Here is a 24,268-nt window from a genome sequence, read left to right on the forward strand (position 1 = left end):
TAAATTAAAAAGCTTGGACATTATAAAACTTTAAATTTGATTTATATCGGCTTTTAATAAAATTAAAAAAGCATGTTCTATTTTTCTGCATATTTAAGAGAGTAGACCGCCTAGTCTTTGCGTTATTGCCTTCTTCAAATCACAGCACATGTGTCATCGGTTCATCAGATCTTACGGTTTGTAGAAACTTTCTGGTAGATCTAAAGAAAAGTATTATTGGATTTCGTTCATTTCTGAGGAGTTGACGGTCATTTTCCTAATCTGCGCTTGTGTATTTTTTAAAGTTGATGGCCGATAATTTCTATCTTAGGTGTACAAGAGAAATTAACATAAGGGCTTTCGAACTGAACTGAATAAATATATTCACAGATAGCCAAGCAGCAATAGGGGCTCTTATAAGCCCTAAGGTGGACTGTAGCCTAGTGCGGGAATGCCGAGAGAAACTCGTCAGATTGGTTAAACATAATAGTGTCAAACTCTTACGGTTTCCAGATCACTGGGGAATACACGACAGCAAAAGAGCTAATGTACTTGCGAGAAGAGTTTTGTCTACGAAATAGTGCTAGTGTGTATAAATAATAAAGTATATAAATAATAAAATTAACTGTAAAATATACTTTGGTCTAGACTCGGCTGTGCGAGTGTCAAAAAGAATCGGGGTGCGTTCATTACGGAGACCATCGCGTGGTATCCTCGCCTAGAACATAGCACTGATAGTCCAGGAAAATAAGCATTTTTTCATGATACTCGTCCGGCCAGCAAATGACAATTGTTTTGAGTAGTATGGACCTCTTTAACAAAAAGCTATATGTTTCCTGTAGTCGATTTTTTTAGACTTAATTAGTTATTAACAAATTAAGGTCAAAAAACGGAAAATTTTTGCTTTTTTCGTCTATTAGCAAAAAAATAAGCATTTTAAACAAATTTTAGAAGAAAAGAAACTTATAAGTTACATAAAAACTTTCAAAATAGCGTTTTCTAAATGTTTCTATCTTTATTTGTTGCTAACGAAGTTGCAAAATAAGCTAAAAATTTTGGTTTTTTATAAATGTTAATAACTTTTTTGAAAATAAACTTGTAACATGTATATCGCTTAAAATGCTGTGTTTTATAGTACTTAAAATACGTTCAAAATTTCAAAGTGATCGGTAAAGTTATTTTATTTGTTTATCCCAAATTAATTTTTTTTGCAACAATAGAAGTTAGAAAATTATATAGTTTTACTACTTTTAAGGGTAGTTTCTGAAAGAAGAAGACTTGTTCTAATATTTACTTCTTTCTAAATTAAGAAAAATCATTTTAAATATTGCAAAATAATTTTGCAAAAACATGTCGTTTTTTTGCTTATAAACAATTAGAATAACTTTTTAACCATTGCCTGTTAAAATATTATTTTTTTATATTTAAAAAGCCTGAATTGTTTCACAAATTTAAAAGAAAAAATAATTTTACTAAAATAATTTGGGACAAAGTTAGCCTATTTTTTATTTAATTTATAGCAGCTTTGTTTATATCTTCTTATATATATATATATATATATATATATATATATATATATATATATATATATATATATACCTATATATATATATATATATATATATATATATATATATATATATATATATATATATATATATATATATATATATGATATATTCTTCAGTATAGTTTTGAAATATTGTACATTAAATATGTAACATTTCATTTAATTAGCGAAACAAAATGCTTCAACAAAATGGAATGGTCCATTTACTCGACACTAGGGGAGTCCCTTACGACATGTATAAATTTCATTTTGTGAATCACATGATTTTTTAATGTATATTTGAATACTTGCAATAATTGTAATAAAAAAAATTAGATGTATTAGTTTAGATTTACTTACAATATTGTAAAAAATAGATTGATAAATTTACATAGATAGGATAAAAAAATATATAAGTAAAATTTGTGGGAAAAGAAATTATTAAACTTTATTTCTATCATATTAAATTATTTACAATTTTATTAAAGAAGTATACATTAATCAGAAATATTTCTATTTTACATTTAAACTTACCTTAAATAATATTAAAAAAAATTTAAACAAATTAGGTGGTTTAGTTGACAATTTATTTATTGAACTAATGCATATGCGTAATGTACGCAAAAAGTACATAAAAGTTCAAAAAGAAACGTTGAAATACATAAAAAAGGACCAGTGATACAGTTATCAGCTCCTTCCCCCGCGAGTTTCAAAGTCGGCTAATTTTAAAGAACACATTTTGAAGCTTTGTGGACGATTCCAATAAAAGGCAATATTTTTAGAAGCTAATACATTAAAACTATAAAGTATATTCTTTCAAATAGGGCTAATTAGATTAATTAAGCGTTATAAACAAAACTGCTATGAATTAAATAAAAAAAGAGGCTAACTTTGTGCCAAATTACTTTAGGATACTTTTTTTTACTTTTGAATTTGTAAAAAATTCATGCTTTTTAAATATAAAAAAATAATATTCTTACAGGAAATGGTTTAAAAGTTAGTCGAATTATTTATAAGCAAAAAATCGACATGTTTTTGCAAAATTATTTTGCAATATTTAAAATTAATTTTCTTAATTTTTTTTAATGTAAATAATAGAACAAGTCTTTTTCTTCCAGAACCTATCCTTACAATAATTTTCTGACTTATATTGTTGCACAAAAAATTAATTTGGGATAAACAAATAAAATAACTTTTAAACTATTTTACCCATCACTTTGAAATTTTGATTATATTTTAAGCACAATAAGACACAACATTCTATAAAATATAAATGTTATAATTTTATTTTCATAAAAGTTATTAACATTTATAAAAAACCAAAATTTTTTACTTATGTTGCAACTCCCTAAGCAACAAATAAGGATATAAACATTTAGAAAACGCCATTTTGAAACTTATAAGTATATGACTTTTAAGTTTCTTTTCTTATAAAATTTGTTTAAAATGCTTTACTTTTTGCTGATAGACGAAAAAAGCAAAAATGTTTCGTTTTTGACCTTAATTTGTTAATAACTAATTAAGTCCAAAAAATCGACTGCAGGAAACATATAGGTTTTTGTTACAGAGGACCATACTACTCAAAACAATTATCGTTTGCTTGCCGGACGAGTGTCAAAAACAGGGTACTTTTTTGCTTATTTCCCTGGCCTATGACTGAAGTGAACACTCGAATTTAAAATAAAATGCATTTGTTTGGTCGCAGCGAGGCTCGGTGCCCGGCATCTCGTAGTGTCGATCGTAGAGTACCTCGGATGAGAATCAAAAAATACTAAGCTGGAATACTATGGTCCAACTCCATGGTCCAATACCTGGCTCTAGGCTGGGCGCTGCGCGTTGACGGTGAACGCTGGAATTTTTAAAGTAATGCATTTATTTTACATGGCGATCCATCTGATGGTCCGACCGAGGGTCGGCGCCTCGTTATGAACGCACACTCGTTCGCAACCGAAATAAAGCCTAGATCTGAAGTTTTACTCTCACTGGGAAACATACACAGTCAAACACATGTCAAAATGTTTATTAACGGACATGTGCTAATAGGGCTTAAGTACTGCAAAAAACAAAGAGAAATTAGTTTAGAGTCATAATAGGCTTTCTTTCTGGACATGCGTCATTTAAGGAACACCTGAGAATCTGAAACAGTCAACTATATCTTCCATGACTGCGAAACACTAGATCGCAAATCTTTTGGAGACTACGAAGTGACTTCAAAGTCAGGTGGTACCCATTCATTAGACATGTATAAGCTGGTACAGGGTTCCAAAATCCTGGAATAGGTATCATGAAAGAATCCTTGGAAATAAACATGTAACATTCTTTTATTTATATATAATATGAAAATTATGTTTAAAATAAAGAAAGAAGAAAAACACATAAATTTATTACGATCTCCCTGTAAGAAATACTTATCCTCTTGATAACACTAAGTTTTTAAGTCAAATATATTTTTATTATCACTGTATAACTAATCAGCGTCAGACTTAAAATATATATAAAATAACAAATTGACTAGATCATATCATTACAAAAATTAAAAAAAATGTAATTGAAAGTAATCTCTTTATTGATTTTCAAGCTATCCCTCTATCCCTGTCCCTTTAACCACTACTATTCTGCTTTTTTTGCTTATTCGTGATGTGGTCCAGCTTAATTTAATTATACAAAATGGTGTCTCTCGACTTTTTAATTCCAAATATTTTAGTTGCGCAATGTTACATTGAAAATTAAAATGAATTTAAACGAACATCATACCGGGAACAATTTTGTAACGTACTTGATACTTTATCAAAGGTACAGTCAATTGCTAAATTTATTTTCAGTTACTGTAAATACTGACCCAAACTAATGATATAGTCGCAAATATGACTAATAATCAATAGAACTTAACTGAACTCAACTTTATAACAGCGGCGGCCGGCCAGGTGAAGTAGGTGAAGGTGAGGTAGACCAAAAAAATATAATTAAATTGAGACAAATAAATAAAAAATGAAAGCAACATTATTATATCTAAATTCTAAAATCAATTATTTATTCTGTTTTAATTAATCTAAAAATTAAAAAGACAACTAGCTTTATTAGCGGTACGTACTTGACGGTCAAGTCCTGACCTGTGTCACTAGCCGTGTACTGAATCTTAGTATTCAGGAATAGGTGAATATAATTTTTGAAATGCGAAATGCATCTGCATGAGCGTTCACGGTTGCTATGGCAACGTGACGTCAGCCTATCCTTAGTGATAGCTGAGAAAACTGGTGAGTGCAGTTCCGTCTATAAATGTATTATTCGTCTTCACCCACTGTTGGATGTGTATTTGGTATTCCTATTTTTCGGAAATTTCTCTCAGCGACAATATTTTGAAATTTAGTCTATTATATAGATATTTTTTATAGAGTATAGTGTATAGTATAGTATTTATTAGTTTAGTTTAGTTACAGTATTAATTTTATTTGTTTAGTGCACTTTATTAATACATTTCTCTGTGGTTTGTTTCGAATTTCGGATATAAAGTGTTCTCGTGGATTTCGTTTGGACAAAAATAATTTTAGATAGACATAAATCCAATTAATGACTTCTTCTTCTTCTTCCTATGCCGTCTCCATTAACGGAGGTTGGTGACCACATTTCTAAAAGTTTCTCTGTCTTTTGCAACGTGGAATAATTCGTCTACAGTCATGTTTGTCCAGTCTCGAATATTTCGCAGCCATGATTTCCTCTTTCTACTTATTCCCTTTTTGCCATCGACTCTACCCTACATGATGATCTGCAGAAGACTATATTAAATGGTGGCTAAATTAATGACTTGGTGTGTAATATATTAGAGACTCCGTTTAGGCATTGGAAAAATGAAGATAAAAGGGATGTTCTTTTACATGGTCGACCAACCAGTATTTTAAACATCTGCGTCTGATCCAGAGTGGTCGGCTGCAATCAGCATCTAACTCAGAGTGGGCGGCTGAATCGAAACTCACCAACCCGTTTAAGCAGGCGTGGTGTTTTAATCGCCAAAAAACCCTCAATGAAATGTCAAGGTTCAGAACTAAAATACCTCAGGCAAGCAGAACGAATCGTATCTAGTATAAGTGCCCTAAAAAACTGTTTTCAAGTTATTAGGGCCCTAAACTCTATACATTTTTTTTACAAATTTTTAATGAGTTTTGGGCGCTACGTAGGTACCAAAACTCCTTTTGGTCCGGCAAGCTTTCCTCATCTTCACCACTTTTTTATGCCACGAGCCGCCGCTGCTTTATAAATAGTACTAGATATGCTGATTACATATGTTAAAAATATATTTGTATTATGATGTGACTTTAGAAAAAAATAAATATTATGATAAAGAATGAATGAATAATCAGTTATATAAATGGCTAACACAAATGAAAAAAAAATACACAGTGAATACAGAATGATGGATCAAACTAGTTTTAACACATTTTAAAAACCTAGATTGCATTTCCAATAACAATATCTACATTTACCAGGTAAATGAATGGCTTAATATCATAATCCAATACTGACATTATCAAAGGCAATGCAGCAAATATTGAAGTGTACCTCTTGACGCCTGGTCTTATCAATAACTAGTAAATTTAAGCATACAAAATAACTCCCTCACAAATTATACCACCAACAGATTAGATGGAGGTAAATATATATTGAAGAAAAATAAAAGTAAACTTCTTTTAGAAATTTTCTTCTTGTAGAAACATTTGAAAAAATCTTATTCACTTATACACACACACTCACACATATATATATATACAGGGTATATATATATATATATATACAGGGTGAGTCATGAGGAACTTTACATACTTCTACCATATGTAGAGTCCCTCAGGGAGCATATCATGTGGCCACTAAAAAGTGTCAACTCCTCTTCTTTATTAATTAACAGGGTGATTTGTGTAATTGACCATTTATTTCATTTTACTGGAGTGTTTATACGGCACATTTGATTTTTTTAATTTTTGCATGATACAGTACACTACTATCAAGCATTCGACTGGTATTAGCTAAACTAAAAAATTCCAGAACTGGCTTTGGAAAAATTAATTTAGGGATTCGTATTAAATATTACACCCTGTTATTGTTTTTTTAATGCAATAAGTGATTTTCAAACTACATAAATAGCCAATGAAAACGACATATGCGACAATGTTGTCGCACTTTTATTAAATGTTTAGTGAACGATCAAAGCTTACCAAAAATAGAACAACCATAATGAAGTATCAAATTATAAAGTATTAATTTAAACAAATGTTATAAATTTCAAACATTTTAATTAAAATGAGTTCCTACAACCTAATCTTATACGTAGAAAGTTAACATCTTTACTGTCACCTTGTATTATCTCTACGATAAAATCAATTGTTTTTCAATTTTAAATTTTTACTCATAGATCGTATTGGGGCATTATTTTCGATAAATAATAAATTAATTAAAAAGTCAAACCTCTTGTATGTGTTAGTTTTTGTTGATTGTAAATGATTAAAATTTTATGTCAAATAATATTACATTGCATCAACTGTACTAAATAAAAATAAATCTAAAAAAGTTTAAAATGAAGGTTGGCGTTGACCGTTTGATGTTTCTTGATATTTTATACCCATTGTCATTATTGTCATTATCAATTGTTATTTATGTGTACAAGAATACATATTTCTTCTGTCATATCTACGTTAAGTACATTGTGTTAGTTTTGGTAGAGCTTTTGTTACTTTCGTTCAAAATGCCACATCAGTTTTCGACCACAGAATATGCAGACATAATATTTGTTTATGGATTCTGTAATGGGAATGGTAGGGCTGCTAGTAGAGAATATCGCAGGAGATTTCCTAATCGTCGAACTCCCAGTCATCCAACATTTGGGTCAGTTTTTAATTATTTGCGAGAAAATGGCACTTTTCCTAGTGGAACAACAGAGCGACATGTAGATGAAGCGCAGGAAGATGACATTATGGACGCCGTTACTATGAACCCTACAATAAGCACTAGACAAGTAAGTCGAGAACTCAATGTTACTCAATCAAAAGTAAGTAGAGTCTTACAAAAAAATAATCTATACCCATATCACATTCAAATGGTTCAGCGACTACATGCTGGAGATGAGATCGATAGGTTGGAATTTTGTAGATGGATTAACAATAATCGACCAACGCTATACAGGACACTATTTACAGATGAAGCCCAATTTACTAGAGACGGGATAAATAATTCACGAAATTCACATGTGTGGGCAGAAGAAAATCCCCATGCTATTCGAGAACGTCGTTCTCAGTTAAGGTTTTCGGTTAACGTGTGGATTGGTGTCATAAATAACCAATTAGTAGGTCCTCACTTTTTTGATGGTCCTTTAACAGGGCAGGTCTATTTGAACTTTCTACAAAATATTTTGCCGAATTTGCTTGCCAATTTGTATACAACAGGGATGTATTTTCAGCATGATGGGGCACCCTCACACTTTTTACTGGCAGTGAGACAACATCTCAATAATGTTTATGGCAACAGGTGGATAGGACGTGCAGGTCCTATTTCATGGCCTTCAAGATCCCCTGATTTCAATCCCGTTGATTACCATATTTGGGGACGATTGAAGCAACTAGTTTACGCAGTGAATATTAATAACCGACAACAATTAATTAATAGAATTATACATTGTTGTAATACTATTAGAAACGATCCCCAGAGTATCCGTAATTCAATACGTCAATTACCAATTCGGCAACAAAAATGTGTACAGGCTGCAGGGTTCCATTTCGAAAATTTATTTTGAATTATTTTTATTTTGTTACCATTATTGTGTTGTGAATTTATTAAAAGGTTCAATATTTATAACACTTACGGATTTAATTTATTTCTTTATTTATATTAACTTATCTGACAATAATTTATTATATCCGTACGTAACAAATTCGCGAGCGCGGGTCTTGAGAATTAGCTGGCCCTCCATATAAAAATGTTGTATTTATATACGAAATCCTGATATACTAGAACAGCATCGAAAGATCGCATTGTCTTGCATCGAAAAATCGAGAAGCATCTAGTTGGATGATTCACCATAATTTGAATCGAGATCCTTCGCCAAAATTTCTACAATAAAACAGAATTATTAGTGAATAAAAACATGTTTTAAAGGTTAAAACTATGACTCATATTTTTACGTAACATTGCCCCCCTCTCAAAAGATGGTTCCTCCTGGAACCTTGTTGGGACTAGAACTGGAACGGTACGCTGGTATCGGCAACTGGACCCTCTTTTACAACTACCAGTTGTATAAAAATGACAAGGGACGGTTTTCTCTCCGCACCAGTAACTATGCGGATTGCAACAGACTAACACCTGGACTTCGGTGTCTTTAAAGATCTCCCCCACCATATTTCGGATAACCCTCCAATCTAATTGGCGGCACTCCAACTTTGGCATGGCTAACTTTTGCACGTCGGACTCTAGTACGTGCCCTCTCAATTGAAGTAAGGCTTCCCATACATCTCGGTAGGTAGGTTGGTCACGGGCAGTGTCTTTTGTTACCAGGTAGAAAAGGTAACGTGATACATCTTGGAGTTTCAAGGTTTTACCGGGAGCTGGTACCTGGTATTGAAGTTCTGCAACTCGACCAAACTTCCTTCGAAAGACGGATGCCAACCCTGGTGCGTCTTTAATACTGGCCGGGATGGTAAGGGCCAGCGAGTAGTCATCGGGGAGCGCGAGTAGATCTTGCTTTTCTTCAGTGGTAACACCATGTCTCGCTTTACCGGTACCTCCATAGGCACCCATGAATTCCTCAAACGTGAGGTCAGACACATCGTGGACTTGGTTTACTTCCACTTCTTCATCTACGTCGTGGTCACCTTCGAAAGACGCCAACCGGTTTTGGTGTACTATCATCGGCTTTCCCCTCGGAATCTTGCTTATTCGGTAGATGACATCGTTGATCTTCTCCATAATTAGGTATGGGCCTTCCCAAAACTGCTGCAATTTGGGAGCACAACCTTTTCGCTTCTTGGGATTATAGAGCCATACTTTGTCGTTCTTCTTAAAGCAACCCTTTTCGGCTTGTGTATCGTACCGTTTCTTCATTCGGTCGCTAGCGATCTGAAGGTGGGAACGGACCAACTCATGTACATCGTCCATTCTTCTTCGTAATTCGATCACATAATCTTCACCTGCTACATCTTCTCCAGGTCGACATCCAAACTCGAGATCACAAGGTAGTCGCATTTCGCGTCCGAATAGGACTTTGGCTGGTGTCTGGCCTGTTGATTCGTTCACAGCAGATCTGTAGGCCATTGTGAAGAACGGAAGATATTGGTCCCAGTCTCGCTGATGATCGGACACCATCTTTGTCAAATACTTGCCGACTGTCCTATTCATCCGCTCTACCATACCATCAGATTGCGGATGATATGCTGTAGTTCTTGTTTTCTTCATGCCTAGTCTATCACATATTCCTTGGAATAGATCGCTTTCGAAGTTCCTGCCTTGGTCACTATGTATCTCCAAAGGCACTCCAAATCGGCTGATATATTCTTGGATCAACTTATCTGCAACGGTGGCGGCCTTCTGGTCGGGAAGTGCGTAAATCTCGACCCACTTAGTAAAGTAATCCATTACTACCAACATGTACTTGCCTCCATTTTCACTTTCTGGAAATGGCCCAGCGATGTCCAAAGCTATTCTTTCAAACGGGCTTCCAACATTATATTGTCTCATAGGAGCTCTCCTTTTTCGGTGAGGCCCGTTACTCGTAGCACAAATAGTACATTTCTTACACCAGTCTTTTACGTCGTCGGAACTGTTCATCCAATAAAACCGTTCCCGAATTCGCTGAAGGGTTTTCCTTACACCAAAATGCCCTCCCGATGGACTGTCGTGTAACTGACGAAGTACTTCGGCTATTCTGCTCTTTGGGATCACCAACTGTCTTCTCTTCTCTGAACCGTCATCATTTTCCAGGACTCGTTTAAGCAAGCCATCTTCGATGATAAATGAGTCCCACTGGGCCCAATACGTCTTAACTACTGAGCATAGGTTTGATATTTCCTGCCAAGGTGGTCGACGGCTTTCCTCTTTCCATTTTCGGATTTTCTGTATAACTGGATCTCTCTCTTGTTCTTCCCTTATCTTAGTAGGCGTCCAGTCGTCGTTGACAATCGTCGTTCTTAGCACTGCTGCTTCCTTGGATTCCGTTTTGTTGCAGTGGGAACACTCTGCTGGGCATGGCCTTCTGGAAAGAGAATCAGCGTTTCTGTGGCTAACTCCGGCCCGGTGCTCAATCTTAAAATCGTATTCTTGGAGTCGTTCGATCCACCTGGCTATCTGACCCTCTGGATTCTTAAACTGCATCAACCACTTAAGGGCGGCATGGTCGGTTCGGATTAGAAACTTTCTGCCGTAGAGATATTGATAGAAGTGCTCTACTGATTTCACTACTGCCAGAAGTTCTCTTCTCGTGACGCAATAATTCCGTTCTGGTTTTGAAAGAACTTTACTAAAATATCCGAGGACTCGTTCCTGTCCTCCTTGAATCTGAGACAGCACTCCTCCAATTCCCACATTACTTGCATCCGTATCTAAGATGAACTCTCCTTCTGGCAGTGGATACCCCAAAATTGGTGCTGTTATTAAATGCTTTTTCAACGTTTCAAAGGCATTTTGGCAGTCTATATCCCAGCGGTATTCTCTTGATTCCTCTGTAAGTCGCGTTAATGGCTTAGCGATATCTGCAAACTTCTTAATAAACCTCCGGTAGTAAGTACATAGTCCAAGAAAACTTCTCACTTGATGTTTGTCAGTTGGTTTTGGCCATTCCTTAATGGAATCGATTTTTCCCTTATCCACAGCCACTCCTTCTTTACTGACTATATGACCCAGATAATTGACTTTACCTTGAAATAGCTGGCACTTCTTGGGGTTTAGCATCAATTGGGCAGCTTTAAGTCGATTAAAAACGTTTTCTAAATTCCTCAAATGATCTTCGAATGTCTCCCCCAAGACGATTATGTCATCTAAATAAACCAGGCATGTTTTCCAAGATAACCCTCTCAACACATTTTCCATAAGCCTCTCAAATGTCGCAGGAGCATTACAGAGTCCAAATGGCATAACGTTGAATTGCCACAATCCAGATCCTGTGGTGAAGGCTGTCTTTTCTTTATCTACTGGGTCCATTTCTACCTGCCAGTATCCAGACTTCAAATCCAAAGTAGAAAACAATTTACTTCCAGCCAATGTGTCCAATGTGTCATCGATCCGAGGCAGAGGATAACTATCTTTCTTGGTAACGTTGTTCAGCAAACGGTAATCCACACAGAACCTCGTCGTTCCGTCTTTCTTCTTAACCAGGACCACCGGAGAGACCCATGGACTCGTAGAAGGTTCTATCACCCCGTCTTTCTTCATTTCCTGAACAATCGTTTCAGCTTCCTCTCTCTTCGCCTGTGGTAATCGTCGAGCTGTTTGACGAATTGGCTTAGCATTACCAGTATCAATTTTATGCTTAACAACCGTAGTTCTTCCCGTCTTTCCTCCTTTCGGTACGAAAATATCACGATACTGCCGAAGAAATTCCCTTAATTTCCTTTTCTCCATCTGATTTAGAGACTGTCCTGCAACTGCAACCATTTGGTCGAATTTATCGTTGGAATTATCAGATGTTGTCGCCTGACGGATTATGGATGTCACAGGTACACAAGTTCCTACTTTTGTCTCTTTTTTTATGGTCACTGGGTAGTCGTTGACATTGATAAGTCTCACAGGAATTTCCTTAGCCGAAGTCACCAATTCCTTTCCAATTATGATTCCACGGCCAACCTCATCGTCGTGGTTCCAAGGCTCCATCATAACAGGTCTCCCTTCGTCCACAAATCCCTGTAGCCGCGCTACTATGATCGTTTCGCTTCTCGCAGGCACGACTGTATCTTCTGTAATGGCTGCTTGCACAGTGTTGTCATTATGTGGATGGAGAAATACCTCCTCGTTGCCAACTTTGATTACCTTATTCTTAAAATCCAATTGGAATCCATGCATATTCATTACGTCCATTCCTAATATAACATCCTCTTCGATGTCAGCAACTATAACAGTATGGACGAACTTTTCTGCTCCAATTCCCAATTGTACCTGGATTTCTCCATGAATGTTGGCATTTTCACCTGGAGCGGTCCGAAGTCGCAACCTCGTTGGTAACAGTTTCTTTCGGCTGTTTATAACTGTCGGGCGTATAATGGTTCTGGTCGCTCCGGTATCCACCAACAACGTATGCTTTTTACCATTTATGTCTCCATCTACATATACACTATCTTCACGACATTTCAAAGAAGCTATTAGTATGAGAGGGTCTTTGGAAAAGTTCTGGGTCGAAGCTGCCCCCCTAAGGCTGACCCGTTCTAGTTTTCCTGATGGTGAGTTTCTTGATTTGCGTCGTACCTAGGGTGCTTACAGGAGCTTCGTACGTGTCCTATTTCGCCACAATTCCAGCATCTGATGGTCTTCGTTTTCTTGTATGTCATGCTTTTTATCATATTAACGAGCTGGTCAAGTTTATCTTCATCTCCTTCCTCTTTTACAGTCCTAACTTTACTGTACCCGCCAGAGGCCTGCGTAGCTGACTCGTATTCGAGGGCGGCGGATAAGACATCAACCAGCGTCTTGTGACGAGCTAATCGTAGTGTTCTCTGCATTTCATGATCACGAAGACCATCAATAAACGTTTGAACGGAAAATTTTTCCATCATGTCTTCGGGAGCTGTTGGATAAGCATATCGTACCAATCTGGCAATATCTACCTCATATTCTTGAAGAGCCTCATCTTTCTTCTGTCTACGATTTTTGAGCTGCGACTGATATACATGCTCCAAATGTTCGTGGCCATATCGCATATTTAACCTCTTCTTCAGTTGTTCGAAATCATCGGTCTCCTCTACGGCTATGGTCTGAAGCACATCTAAGGCATCTCCTCGAAGAGCGATAGTCAGGTTTACCGCCTTTTCTTTTTCAGACCATCCATTTGCTCTTGCGGCTGATTCGAACTGTTTCATGTAGTTGTTCCATGATGATTTTCCGTCGAAAGTTGGGACTTTAACATGAATAGAACCTCCACTTCCTTCAAATTTCGGCCGTGTCTCCAACTTACATTTCGTCTCGTCTTCTTTTATCTCCACTGTAATCGGATTGTTACGTCTCTCTGCTGTCCCTGTTTCCTCCATCTTCCTTTCCATCTCTTTCCATATCTTTTCTTCGAAGGCCAACATATCGGCAGCAACTTGGTTTTTTAACGAAGACACTCTATCGTCAAGAGCAGATATCTCTGAAGTAACTTTAGAGATGTTAGCAGAAACTTTGCTTTCCAGAGAAGAAATCTCGTTAGAAACTTTGTTCTCTAATGATGCGATATCACCGGAAACTTTGGCTACATCACCAGAAACTTTGGCTACATCACCAGAAACTTTCGAAATCGACGAGAGGACAGCATCATGCTTGTCTTCAAATATATAAGTTTCCGGATCCAAACCTTCTTCTTTTAAAGCGTTCTTTAGTCGTTGGACTAAATCAGCCTTTTTCCCGGTAGAAGCTAATTCCCTATCTTCAAGATGCCTTCTTAAATCCGTAACTGTGAGCTCATAAATCGTCGTCATTTTCACAATTTATTTTATATTCACTTGTATTATTATTATAAGTCTAATTTATGTTCGATCCCACTTCTGACACCATTTGTTGTGAATTTATTAAAAGGTTCAATATTTATAACACTTACGGATTTAATTTATTTCTTTATTTATATTAACTTATCTGACAATAATTTATTATATCCGTACGTAACAAATTCGCGAGCGCGGGTCTTGAGAATTAACTGGCCCTCCATATAAAAATGTTGTATTTATATACGAAATCCTGATATACTAGAACAGCATCGAAAGATCGCATTGTCTTGCATCGAAAAATCGAGAAGCATCTAGTTGGATGATTCACCATAATTTGAATCGAGATCCTTCGCCAAAATTTATACAATAAAACAGAATTATTAGTGAATAAAAACATGTTTTAAAGGTTAAAACTATGACTCATATTTTTACGTAACAATTGTATCTTTTCCAGTTCTAATTTATGGGTTTATCATAACTATGTACATATTTTTAGTTTCATTTTAATTGTTCTTCGTTATTGTTAGTAGTTACTGTTTTTTGTTGTGCAGTGACTCAGTTTATCATTTCAATTAAAATGTTTGAAATTTATAACATTTGTTTAAATTAATTACCTTATAATTTGATACTTCATTATGGTTGTTCTATTTTTGGTAAGATTTGATCGTTTACTAAAAATTTAATAAAAGTGCGACAACATTGTCGCATATGTCGTTTTCATTGGCTATTTATGTAGTTTGAAAATCACTTATTGCATTTTAAAAAAAATATATACAGGGTGTAATATTTAATACGAATCCCTAAATTAATTTTTCCAAAGCCAGTCCTGGAATTTTTTAGTTTAGCTAATACCAGTCGAATGCTTGATAGTAGTGTACTGTATCATGCAAAAATTAAAAAAATCAAATGAGATAAACACTACAGTAAAATGAAATAAATGGTCAATTACACAAATCACCCTGTTAATTAATAAAGAAGAGGAGTTGACATTTTTTAGTGGCGACATGATATGCTCCCTGAGGGACTCTACATATGGTAGAAGTATGTAAAGTTCCTCATGACTCACCCTGTATATAGTTACAAGTGATAAAACAAAACTAAAACTATTATTAAACAAAATAATCGTAAAATTTTCTGATAAAATTAACGTTAAATGTTCAAATAAAGGTTAAAATGTTTCTTTCGCGGCACAAGAGTCTATAAAGTTTAGCATAGAAAAACAAGAACTTGTAGCAAATAAACGTATTGAAACAGCAGCAAAATGCATATACTAGTGAACGGTCCTCAATATAGGAGCAAATAGTTTGGGTAACAAATTGTGTAGATTGTAGGTACTTTACCCCAATGGAATTAAAGCATTCGCTATCAAAACAATGTCTTTTAACAGTAACCACAAAAGTATTGATGATAGCTGAGTGGGTCTTCACCCCTAATGAAGAAACGACTGTCTTGTTTGGCCGATGGAATGACTCTTGAAGCATATAAGAAACTCCAGCAGTGCAGAAAGAGATTAAATTTAAAAAAATATTAAAATATTTAACGAGAAGAAATAAAAAAAAAACGTTTAAAAGGAAAAAAAAATAACCAATACGAAAACATTCTAAACGAGTTTGAATAACAGAAAAATTCACGGAGACTTTTCTAACAGATAAAGAGCTGTAGAAAGGAATTTAAACCCAGAATAATATAATATGTAATATGTAAAAATAGAGATGGTTGTGTAATAATTGACAAAGAACAGAAACTTAACAGATGGGCAAATCATTTTGATGAACTACTTAATGGCAATCATGGTAATTATGAAGATGAGATGAAGGGTCCCATGATATAAATGAATGAAAATGATCGGCAGTTATTCACTATCGAAGAAGAGATTAGAGAAGCCACTTTAAGACTGAAAATAACAAAGCCCCGGTTCGGGTAATCTCCCTACCGAACTTTTAAAAAACGGCACCGACTCTCTTTTGAAACATATGCATAAATTAATAGCTGAAATATGCAATGAAAAAAAACCTCTGCAGACGGATTAGACATACTGTGTTCACTCCAGAAAAACTAAAGTACTGTCCAACGTATTGTACGAAAAGTGCTCCCCTACGCCGAACGAAAAGTGGGAGGACATTAGTGCAGAATCTGATCCAATAAATCAATAATGGATCAAATATTTACAGTGAGGCAGATTCTTTAAAAAATCTGTACAAGTTGTCGGATATGCAGATAACATACTACAGATAACTACAGAGTCCCTGACTGATGCATTTAGGTCTTTAAGGGTATCTGCACAGAAAATGGGACTAAATATAAATGAGAAGATTTGGCGAGAGCACTCAAACAGAACTCATTTTTTTCGCTAATATCCAAGTGAGAATTATTTTTTTTTAAGTAGACATGCAGAAAAAAATAATATTTCATGTCGATAACTAACTAAAAGTAATTCTTTTGACAGTAAAATTTTTAATGACTATAGGCTTCGTTAGCACGTAGATCAAAAAAATATTTTTCGCCAATAGGTGTCTAAAAGTAATTATTTTGGTTGTAAATATTGCAAAAATTGTAGTCTCCGCGAAAAACGTAGTTGAAAATCATTAGTAGCATTACCTAGTATAAATGAAAATTTGTCAGTTACCCATTCAGATATAGTTCTTTTGGTTGCAAATATTTTAGTAGTTATATTTTTCGCAGACACAAAAATAAAAATAATTTCTTTCGCCGACACTTATCAGAGTTATTATTTTCGCCGAAAAATTATTAAGAGTGTTTTTCTTCGGTACTTGTTTTTAATTTTACAATAAAAACAATTTCCTTTTTTGAAAAGGAAAACAGAAAGGTCATAAAATATATCACATTAAAATCCCTTAAATATCTTTTCAGTTTAATTTAGCTACCACAAATATCCTTAGATAAATGGGATAATGAACATTCTCTGGCCCTGATTATTATGAATATCTCTGTTCTGATAAATATTTTTGCTTATGAAAGGAATGTAATTATTTACAAAATCAGGGAAATGTAAGTCTAAGGACATAGAATACTGAAATAAAGGAAGAGAAACAATGAAGTTATGTTGAATTAGAAGTTCCGTTTAAAATCGGAGGGTTGAATAATGGCGAAGCTCTACATTTGTTTCAGGATCGCTGTAAAACTATAAAACTCGATTTTATTATTTAATGCCTAGAATTTTAATTAAAAATTTTAATAGTTTTTGAGTCTAAAAGCAAATCTGGAACTCAACACTATTAAAAAGAGCTCGGAGTAACTACGTAGTTGAATGCTACTAAAACGAAACAAACAAGATACACATGTTTTAATTTATCAGTTATCCAATTAACAGTAGTAAAACAGATAAACCGTTAATTAACCCTCATTAATTATAATAAACATGATTAAAGGCAGTAACTATATCATTATCCAAAAGTATTGAACCATATTTTCTAAGTTTGATTCTGAAAATCAGATTTAGATTCAGTGAAACAGTTTCATCTAATCAATTTTGCCATACAGTCTAAATGGTTTAATAATAACGTCATCATCATCTTTGGCTCGACAAGTCTTTTTGGATCCAGGTCTGATCTAAGATTTGTTGCTATTGTGTTCGGTTTCTTGGTACGTATTGCTATGTCTTTTTTCTGCTTTCTTCTGAATATTGCTCAATATCTCGGTCATATCTTGTCATTGACAATCATAACTTGCACTACAACTTGTGAAAAATATAGTAAGACAGAAAAATTCGAAATTGACGAAGTTAAATGAGTCACATGTGTTGCAGTTTGCGGAACTGTACTTTCAACTGTATTATTAGAAATATACCTTAATTGGTCACCATTAGGTATATTATTAATAACGAAGCCATAACTCTCAAACAAAAGATACTTCGAAGTAACCGCTTCGACTGGAAGAGTTAGTTAGAGTCTCCCGTAAAACTACAGAAACTATATAAATATATATATATATATATATATATATATATATATATATATATATATATATATATATATATATTATATGTATATATTATATGTATATATTATATGTATATATTATATGTATATGTATATGTAAATACGTTTTTATTCATATGTCCATTTGGCAGCTGAGAACGTCCCTATAATTAAATTTAAAGTTATGTTGGCATTTAAGTATAATTTTCAGCATTTTTATTTAATACGATTCACCAGTTCTTTGTTTTCATTTTTTATGACTTTATTGCTCTGTTTGTACTGACATATTATCTTAATAATCTATAATTTATTCAGAAATATCTAGAGTTATGCTGATCGTAAAAATTTAAGCATAAATTTTATTGAAGTATAAAGAAATAATAAAGGAGATAGCCCATAAGTTTAACCTATATTTAACTAATGGATATTTTTAGAAGCTGATAAGGTTAACCTTAACTTAACCAACTCCGTTTGAAAATTATTGATAGTTTTTATGACACAGTTGATAGTCCCCAACGTATTGTAATAAACCAGTGAAGAAGAATTTCAAAAACTATTCAATAACTTTAACAAACCATTAATGTAGGAACATACGTATTCTCTTTGGGTATAAAATATTATCATTAAGAAGCAATCAAACTCAACGTAGTTTAGTCTGTTGTAAGAATTATGTACTAATAACCGGTTTTTCCTGTTGGATTAAAATTCTTAATGGTCCCTGAAAGACTGTAACTACCTGAAATTGTACTTCAGTCGAAAAGGATTTTAATAGTTTATAATAGACTACAAGCCCATGAGAAATTTTAAGGGGTTATTTAATACAGCATGAATCAAATCAATATTACAATATGTGATAACAAATTTAGAAACTATGCCGTCAATTTTTATCGGTACCTACAGGTGGCTACACAGCTGAGGTAATTAACTAAAGGAGGGTTGGTATTTTGATTAAACATCTTTGTACGGCATTTTCAACTTAGGTAGGCAATACAAAAATAATGACCTGCGACCTAATTCCTTACAAAAATATTGGTACCAGTAGCAGGGACAATATTTGATTTTCCGAAAATTTTAACCTCATTTTCGGTAATTTGATACAGTACCTTATTTAAACACATAGTTTCGGGTCGTTATTTAAATTTTTTTGCAGTGCCGTACATATCGGCTTATACAGGGGTAAGGAATCTAGGGAGCAACCTTTGATCTTTAATTATTACAAATGAGGTCATTCAAGCCAATATGAAACTCAATGATTTAAATGTAGGTGCATAAGATAATAAAATTTTTGGACATGCCGTATATTTTACGGTACATGTGCGTATGAGAGGAAAATTAATTTCCCTCTGGTAAGTGGGATATTATCAAAAATTTCGGTACGGCATTAACATATTTTGTTAATATTGACATCAATTATCAAGAAAAACAAAATGGGGTACAAAAAAAATGGTTCTACATCGCTTTAAAAGTATTATAGTCCATGTTATGAGACCGCTCCTTTAGGAAAAATGTTTCTGATTCGGTTTCGTTGCGGATCCCCTTTAAACAAATCCAAAATAAATATATCCCCTTTAAACAAATCAGAAGGGTACCCAACAAAGTTTTTAGGCAGAAATTGTTTAAACAATTGTTTTTACAAATTCCAAACATAACCGGTTTTTACACCGAGAAACATTATTTTAGATTTCTTGTGTCATTTTACACAAAAAAAAGGCTGTTGTCATTTTTTTCTAAAGTTAATAGTTTTCATATTATAAACCATTTAAAATCTCAAAAAAACGAGAATACGCACTTTTGAGGCTAGAAAGCTCATATGAAAATTATTATTTTGCCAAGTGCCTAAATTGAAAAGTAGTTTTGGGAAGGTCTATTAAATTTGTTTTGTTCTCTTTATTACTAAGAAATTTATCGTAAGTAATAATAATAAATTTGTGGTGGTAGAAAGGATCGATAATAAATTATTAATAACCAATTAATGATTAATTGATTTAAAAAGATATAAATAAAAAAATCTATAATAAAAAACTAAATCTAATGGTTCGTTTTTATCCTATTTGTACCAGTAATCGAGAACCTGTTCTGAATCGGAGCGCTGGAAAACCCAGAAAATTTAATGAAATTATATTTAGTAAAAATTGTTTATTGGAAACTATCTACAATATTACTCTATCGCGTTGCTCTATCGTGAGATGATTAAAAAAACTTAAAAAGAAATCCCAAAGCATTTCATTTTAGTACAAAGTTTTGGGCCAAAGGCACAAAAGAAATTTTTTCAAAAATGTTTCGTTATTCTTGTTAACAACTTTTTGATTTTTCATTTTACACTAAAAAGTAATAGAAATAAAGTTGTAGACAATTTAATTTGCTACAAATATTGTAAAATAGAATTTTCTGTAGGGTTGTCAGTTTACAATATACAGAGAAAATCTTTTACACCTCTTATAGCCACAGTACACACACACATGTGATTAACCCTGCCCCTAAGGAACATGTGTATACCATTGTAAAGTAGGATCCACATGTCCGAAGATCAAACCGGTTACACTTCGTTATTGAAATGGTACCTATCTGACCCCAGGCTTTTCCTCCACCCCTCCTCAGCGTGTGACTTACATGAGGAGGCGTATGATCTGAAAATTACTTTGGGTGCCCTGGGTAATAGCACACCCTCTGTTTTTATTGATTGTGATTAAGTTACCTAACTGTAGGGGCTTTTCTCCCTATTTACTTTACTGTCTCTATAGAATTTACTCTACCTTGACATCGGGACTGGTGTCCCTAAAAGAAAAAGTGTGTGTTTCGAACAGAGAGCCAGCAGCCTGGGCTGATGACTCTCTGTACGAAAAGAGTGTGTGCTCGTACACTCAGCTGCCGATTTGGCAAAATAAATTTTGTTCTCCTCACCGGCCGAGCATCCGAGTAGGGTCCGGCCACCGAACCCATGTATGCCGCACATGACCTCGGTACTCGGAATTTGCGTTTGGATCAGCATACGATCTGCCTGAGGGGCCTATGCCTGACGGCTGGTATAAAAGGCCTGGCGGGCCTTTTATACATTTTAATTTGGGTTTATTAAGTTTTTGGACAATCAGCATATGACTTTCGATGTTTTGCAGAAGATATGGTTTTGTTTAGACAGTGAGCGGTTTTTATTTTACCTTAACTACTACTACTAATCTAATTTAACTATGGAGTGTGCATTCCCAAGTGTATTCTGCTCTCGTACACTCCGTGTATATGTTTTTTGGGTTTAATATTTTTACTACATCCAAACTACACAGTGTATATTGCCCTCACACACCCCGGTATATATTGTTCTTATGTACTATCGTTTTAGTCTCACCAGACTGAGACTGAGTTGCTACAGCCATCCAAACTCATCCAACCAGCCGTCTCTTGATTGGCTGCAGCAACTTCGCCTCATTATTTTTGTGCTCACTGTCTAAAAATTCGTTGTTGTGTGGCTATTCTTGGTTTGCTCTGAATCCAGTTATTTGTTGCTTAGGTCGTCTGTGTGGTTTCTTAGCCCGTTAAATATTTCATAGGCTCTTTCGTCCATTTTCCTTAATATTATTTTCTGTCCGGAATCTCTGTATAGATTTCTTAGGGGCACATACCTTGGTAGATCTATTGCTTCCCTAATTATTTGGTTTTCTGTCGTTTGGATTTTTTTCCTGTTGCTTTTGCAGGTGTGTCCCCAAGCAGCAGAGGCGTATGTGAGCGTTGTTATTATTACGCTGTTTACTATTCTTATTTTTGTTATGAAACGTAATTTGCTTCTTCTGCCTATTACTATGGAGAGCTGCTGTTTTAGTGCTTTGGCTTTATTTACCGTTTGCTTGACATGTTCGGTGAATGTTAGTTTTTTGTCAAGTATTATTCCGAGATATTTTGCCTCGTTCAATGGGGGTATCATCTATTGTTATTTCGTTTTCTGGTATACTTCAACACAGCCCCCTGAGGCATCCCCACCTCCAGGGTTTCGACTTCGGACAGGGTTGCCCCTATCCGAACTCATGGCTGATAGGTCTGTAATTTTGTGGGAACGTGCCATTTTTTCCTGGTTTGGCTATTATTATGACTTGTGCCTCTTTCCATCTGTCTGGGAAGTATCTCAGCCGAAGTATGCTGTTTATAATGTTTGTCATGTGGACTATCGCTTTAGCCGGTAGATTTTTCAGAGCTCTGTTGGTTATGTTGTCAGGTCCTGGAGCTTTCTTTGCATTTGTCATTTTAATTATTTCTTTAATTTCGTCAGGCGAGGTGTGATTTCTGCCTATTCTGCCTTTTCTTTTTCTTATTCTTCTGACCATTCTTTCTACTTCTTCTGTAAATTCGAGATCTTCGTCAGGGTGCTCGTTATTTCTACATGCTTTTTCAAGTTCATCTTTCATAACTTGTGCTTTATCGTTTTCTGTGTATACTATGCCGTTTTCGCCGTGCAGAGGGGGAATGGGAATTAGTTTTTGTCTTATCGCAGAATTTTTGTGAGCTTCCAGAACGCTGATTTATTTGCATTCAGGTCTTGTATGTAGTTTTCCCACCATTCGTTTCTGTGGTTTTGTAGTTGTTTTTTGACTTCCCTATCTAATTCGTTTGCAATCCTTTTGTTCTCTCTAGTTCTTGTTCGGTATGCTCTTCTTCTTTTCCTGTTTTTTTTCTTTGATTAGGTCTTTAAGTTCTGTGTTTATGTCCCTGAATCTCCCTTTATGGGCTGTGGTGTTTTTGATTGCGGCGCTGGCAGCGATGGCGTTATTTATTGTATTTTCTAGATTTTCCACACAATCTTCGAGGTCTGTAATATTGTTTATTGTAGGTATCACACCGATGTTCTCGCTCACTATTCTTTTATAGTTAGGCCAACTTGTGATCTTTTTCTGATAGGGCTGTACTTGATTGATGTCTATAGCGCCTATTGTAAGGACGATTAGATTGTGGGTTGAATCGCCCTCGTTTATAGAATTTATTTCATATTGTTGGCCTATGTTGTGTAGGATTGCAATATCTATATGGGTGGGAAGTTGTCCATAGAAACAGGTTGGGTCTATTGGTCCTACTATTAGTGTGTTTGGTTTTTGTTCGATGTAGCCACACAGCAGTCTTCCGTTTCGGTTTGTTAGCCTGTCGAACCAGTTCGGAGATCTAGCATTCAGGTCGCCTATTATTATTGTCGGCTCATTTGTTACGATGAGATTCAGATCTTCGTCGAATACAGGGTCGTTTGGTCTTACGTACGCTGAAACTATTTTTAGCGATTCATTTCCTGCGATGAGCCGGACAATCGTGGTTTCCATCGTGACCAGTCCATCTGGCGTTGGGATATGTTGGTGTTTTAACCGTCTTTTAACCATGATGGCTGTTCCTCCTGAGTTTGTTCGGTAGTATTTTCTGTATATATCGTAGCCTGGGAACTTTGTCTTTTTCTTTTCTGTTAGTTTTGTTTCTTTGTGAGCTACGATATCTAGATCTAATCTGTTGGCAATCTCATCCAGTATGTTGATTTTTTGGTTTAGCCCTCCGGAGTTCCATGACCCTATGCGTAAATTCTCCGTCTGGTTTACTGGCATTGTTGGTTGCCTTGTCCTAGGGCCAACATTACTTTTGTGGCTCTTTCCATCATACGTGCGAATTCCCACATTTTATTACTGAAATCCGTATGGAAGTGGGCGATGAGGGCTGCCGCATCTTGGATTCCTTGGTTTTGGGAATAGCCACAGTATTTAAAATATAACATAAAATACACCACAGGGTATTTTAAAAATATGTTGAATTTTTAAATTTTTGTTTTTTTTTTGTTCAAATTTTTAATTTGTACCATTTATTATTATCGGCAGTAAACTAGTTTTATAGTTTTTAGCTATCTTCTGACAAAAAAAGACTGCGGTACATGAAATAATTATCTTATCAAAAAAGCAACAATTTTATTTGACCTTTTATTGACTTTTAGTCGTCATGGTTAGCAAAAATTCTTTTATGCATCAAGTAATAATGATGTACATTTTTCCGTAGCCTCAATGAGTGGGGGTTAAAATCAAGGGTTGCGCCCTGAATTTCTCACCCCTGTACCAGCCGACATGTAGGGCACTGCAAAAAAATTAATCTTAATAACGACCCGAAACTATGTGTATGAATGCCGTACTGTATCAAATTACCGAAAATAGGGT

General features: G+C 34.8%; 1 protein-coding gene across 1 annotated transcript in view; it reads left to right on the top strand.

The window, feature by feature from the left end:
- LOC140451778 (lachesin-like) overlaps positions 1-24,268 on the top strand; it is a 652,628-nt gene that overhangs the window by 20,324 nt on the left and 608,036 nt on the right. The gene's annotated exons all lie outside the window — the stretch shown is intronic.

The sequence above is a fragment of the Diabrotica undecimpunctata genome, chromosome 10, assembly GCF_040954645.1.
Source record: "Diabrotica undecimpunctata isolate CICGRU chromosome 10, icDiaUnde3, whole genome shotgun sequence".
NCBI lineage: Eukaryota > Metazoa > Arthropoda > Insecta > Coleoptera > Chrysomelidae > Diabrotica > Diabrotica undecimpunctata.